Consider the following 4,873-nt stretch of genomic DNA (forward strand, 5'->3'; position numbering starts at 1 on the left):
ATAATTAGAAAATAATGAACAAATTTTCCTAGTCACAAATTTTTGCCTAAGTTTTTAGTCACTATTATTCACAAAGTTCCTGGCCACTCACTGTACTTTTCATGACTATTTTCAATCTCAAAAAACTTAAAAACGTCATACTTATAATATTCTTATAATATTCTAAATATAATTTACTAGTCAGTTTTAAAGGAGATCATTTGCAAATGATCACTTTCTATAAGCCTGAATATTCTAAGTCTAAGAAAGAATGAGTTCAGTTTCACACAAATCTATCACCATGGCTCTTTGTTACAATAAAATCAACTATTACTAAATATTATATTGTGGTAAATAATTCTGATTATTCAAAAAACAACTAAAATTTGAAATAAAAACCCTTTGTAAAGAACCCATTTGTCTCATGCTGTAATGCTCTCCATTCTACCATTGTGTATTATTGTCATGATGGGCATCACAGTTCATAAAATCTAGTTTCAAAACATCCACAATAGTGACACAATGAACAGGAGCAATTTGTAGCAATGGATAAGCCCCTTGTCCATGCAATGGACATAGTAAGAGCAATAATACCAACATATCAAATGAAAACTATGTGGTTCTCAAAATTCATTCTCATGGTGTGATTGAACATGGGATAATTGTTTGGCAATGAACATTTAATTAAATAATTTATCTTTTAGAACAACATCTTTATTTTTTTCAGAGATCCTAGAAATTTATTCACCAAATGATATATGTGGCTTTGTACCATTCTAAGCACTTTACAATAATATTCACTTAATTATTTTTTAAAAATTATTTAGTTTTTGATATTTTCATATCATTATATCATTCCTCCTCTACTTTCCTGCTCCAAACCCTTCCATATACATTTCCTTGTTCTTTTTGTGCTCAGTTTATGACCAATTTTCCTTAAGTGTTTATGTATGTACATACACACATGCACACCAACACACTTATTTCTAAACACATCAGTATAACCTCTTCAATCTGTGTAATGATACTTGTATGTACGTTTTCAGAGATGAACATTTAGTATCTTATAACAAAATGGAATTCTCTTCCCTGCAGAAGCCAGTTTTCTGGCTCTCAGCACTGCAGAACTGTTGGCCCCCTGTTGTTCATGGGTGAGACTTTCTAGGCTTTGTGGTTGCAGCTTTTGACTTTGCTTTCATTTTTGTTTCAATTGAGAATAGAATCTCCCCTCATACAATACATCCCAATCACAATTTCCCTTACCTCTACTTCTCATAGCTCCACCAAAATTCCTACCCCGGACATCTATTCCACTCCTATTTCCTCCTCAGAAAAGGACTGGACTCAAAGAGACAACTACCAGGAAGGACAAACAAAACAAGAAGAAAACCTCCGAGTCAAAGCTGGAGAAGGCAATCGATTGGAAGAAAAAAAAAGACTCAAGAGCAGAAAAATGAGTCAGAAAATTGTACGTTTAAGCAGAAAAACGAGTCAGAAAAATTGTAAGTTTACACTGCTAGGAGTCTCAGCAAAACCAGCAAGCTAACAGTCATAACATATATGTAAAGGTTATGATTTAGAGCCATGAAGGCCACATACTTGCAGCTTTAGTCTTCGTGAGCCCATGGGAGACTGCCTTAGTTCATTCAGTGTGCCATGTTCTCCTTGTGTGTTTCACCCCATCTGACTAGGAAAACCACCCCTCCCTTCTTCTTCTGGGTTCCCCAGTCTCTGAGGGGACCTGACGGAAACCTCCAATTTAAATTTGCTCTCTTTACTTAATTTATGACTTAGGGTCTCTGCATCTGCTCCCATATGCTCCTGTAGGAAGGAAGACTCTCTGACAATGACTAGCCAAAGCAACGATGATGGTGATGAGTATAACAGAATATGATTTTAGCAGAATACCATTAGGAAGCATTGTTTTTTTCTCAGTTGTGTTTTGTTCTATCCTAGGTCTCTGGGCTATTCAGTCTCTGGTTCTTGCAGTGTAGGGCTCCCTCTCCCGGATTGGGCCCCATGTAAATTCAAACATTGGTTGACTGGTTGATGACTCTCACAAATTCCTTGATGCCATTATCCTAGCACTCCCTGAAGACAGAACATACTATAGATGGAAGGTTTCGTGGTGGGTTGGTGTTCAGGTTTCTCTCCCCATGGCTTTCAGAGTTCCTTCTAGTGCCAAAGAGATTAGAACATAGAAGTGAAGACTCTAACTCTCCTTGTGCTAAATTAACCGTGTGGAAGCTGTCCTTGGAAATGGTGTTCTCCTGTCAGTTTTTAAAGAAATTCATCAAATGAAGAAAGAACTAAAACATTGGGGTAAGATGGAGTATTACTCAGTAGTGAAAAAAACTACATCATAAAATTGTCAGGCAAATGGATGCAATTAGAGAAAAAAGAACGTAGAACCAGAAAGCCCAATACAGCATATATTTACTTATAAATGACATTAACTGTTAAGTAAATGATAATAAAGTTAAAATTCACATAGCCAATATTAGGTAAATAGGACAAAAACAGAAAGGATGCATGGATGTCTTTGAGAAGTAGACATAGAATAAATTCTGTGGGACTAGGGGTGGAGAGGAAGGGGAGGGTTCATGAAAGGATTATTCAGGGACAGAATTCAGGGAATGACTGCTGTATTTGAAGGGGATACTTGGAAGGCATTGTGTAAAACCTAGTACAGTCAAGGAAATTTTTTTTTAATAAAAAACTTCCTTTAATCAAGGCTTGTAACATGGAAGAGATCTGTCAGATAAAATGCAAAGTTTCCAATACATTGAAACATAAATCCATAAGTCATCATAAATACGATACCCAGTAGTAAAAACCACAACAGCAAATCCACGCCATCCCTGTAACAGCCATGATCTGATTTCACATGCTTCTGCCAAATGTCTAAGATGGCCTGCTGGATACCCAGTGCACGAGGGCTTTGAGGTCACACTCATTTGACAGGGCTGTGGCATTGGTGCCTCAACTCCAGAAGCAAAGCAGGTACCAGCACATCCAAACAGTATATCCTTTACATATCAAAGTGAGAAATTAGAAAGCAACATGGTCACGTGACCAGAAAGATGGTAGAGTGAGGACAGCTGTGGAAAGCTCGAGGCTAGAAGGTGCTTCCCAGGCTTCATGTCTTTGGCTTCTTGGGCAGTGGCCGCCTGAACAATAGGATGTGGGGTTCTGGTTCATGGATCATATAGTGGACCCATCCCTGACTCTGCTGAACGCTGAGGTTCCTCCATTCAGATTCAGACATCAAATGGGTTTTAGGGAACAGCTTGGCTATGTCCTTGGGCAACATGACATGCCGGTACTCGAACTCCTTGTCGTCGTATTTGTCTGAGTAGTAGATTCGTTTGTGGGACATGATTGCTCTGCTGGAGGGTGCTCAGCCCTGCGCCAATGGCCTCCAGACAACTCCCAGCAGCACCTATGCTGGAAACCCTAGTAAGGAATATAGTAACAGAGACTATGGAGTTTGAACCGGACATCTTTTATAGGCAAACGAGGATTCCAGGGGCAAGAATGGGTTATATTCAGTTGTAATATTAGCCAAGGAATTGCCTTGGAGGTCTCTAAACAAGCCAGTCTTTTGATGTTTCTAATGGGCACAATCTCTTTGGAAACACCTTTCCTCTAACTCTAACATTTTCTCCAATCATCTTTTCTGAAATTTTCCATGAACCGTAGGTGTAAAGGCCATTTTCTAAATCTGCTGAGACAAGGATCCATAAGTCTGCACATGATTGGTTGCGGTTTGGCATAATGGCCTTGATTGAGATGCTTTCTTGGTAAGGTCAAGGGCAATACTCATCTGTTAGCCAAAGAAGAAATATCTTAAAAAGTAGTTAGGACATATGTTGAATATGTAAAGTGGTAACTGCAAGTTCTGTTTCAAATCTATTACTCACTCACCTCCAGTAGTAGGTTAGGTTTCAGTACCAGGCATGGTTCTCCACTTATTGACCAGGAATGAAGGAAATTAAAGAGCTGTTGGTTACTACCAAAGTATATGATTCACAATGCGCCTTTAAAATTATTGTGCAATGTTGGTCATATGTGTAGTCAGTCTCAGGAACCAAAACTGGGTAGAACATTTGGTTGCTTCTTTCCTTAATATAGATCATTTACTCACCAGACTAATTCTTGTATGACCAAAGGTAGTCTTCAGGAAGAATGTTCAGGTCAATTCCACCCCATTGGGGCCTTTGACCCTATGTAAGAAATGCATGGTGTAATCAGCAAAGGGACTTAACATTCCACTTCTGGTGTCAAGGAAAGCCACTAGCAATAACCAGTAATGGCCTAGACTTGGAATAGCCTGAATGACAACTTGAGGGGAGGTTCTCATGTCCAATATTTGGGGTTTTGTTAGATGATCTTTTGTCTCTTTCAATGAGACTGGTGATACAGATGAGAAAATTTCATTTTATACTATACATGTATGTTTATACATCAACTTACATATATAACACCTATTTTAGTTAGGGAGCTATTTCTATGATTTCTAACAACTTTCAGAAATCCCTCATGTTATTTCACCTTCCTCTATCATTCTTCTTCCTATTTATCTATTGCTTCAAAACCTGATTAAAGAAACCTACTTACTAATTTCTCACCACCAGGTCACATGTAGCTTACTATCCCCCTGTCTGTTGAACATGGGGGTATGGGGTGGGGGAGGAGAGGGAGAAGGAGGAGGAGAGGGAGGGAGAGAGAGAGATACTAGCACTGGACTCTTTTTATGTTTCCTAGTTTCAGTAGGTACTGCAGGATATGTACTCAAATCTGAAGATTTTGAGCCGTGAGTCTCATGTTAGAGACCTCATGCAAGGTTTATTTTTCAAGGTCTGATGTTTCTCATTCAATAGGATTTCTTTCT

At 38.6% G+C, this 4,873-nt stretch overlaps 1 pseudogene across 1 annotated transcript; it reads right to left on the bottom strand.

The window, feature by feature from the left end:
• Nucleotides 1-3,118: 3,118 nt before the first annotated feature.
• Nucleotides 3,119-3,358, bottom strand: LOC110329447 (annotated as a pseudogene). The gene has a single exon (XR_002380922.1). The product of XR_002380922.1 is annotated as a cyclin-dependent kinases regulatory subunit 1 pseudogene (transcript).
• Between the last annotated feature and the right edge of the window lie 1,515 nt (nucleotides 3,359-4,873).

This window comes from Mus pahari, chromosome 12, assembly GCF_900095145.1.
Source record: "Mus pahari chromosome 12, PAHARI_EIJ_v1.1, whole genome shotgun sequence".
Taxonomy (NCBI): domain Eukaryota; kingdom Metazoa; phylum Chordata; class Mammalia; order Rodentia; family Muridae; genus Mus; species Mus pahari.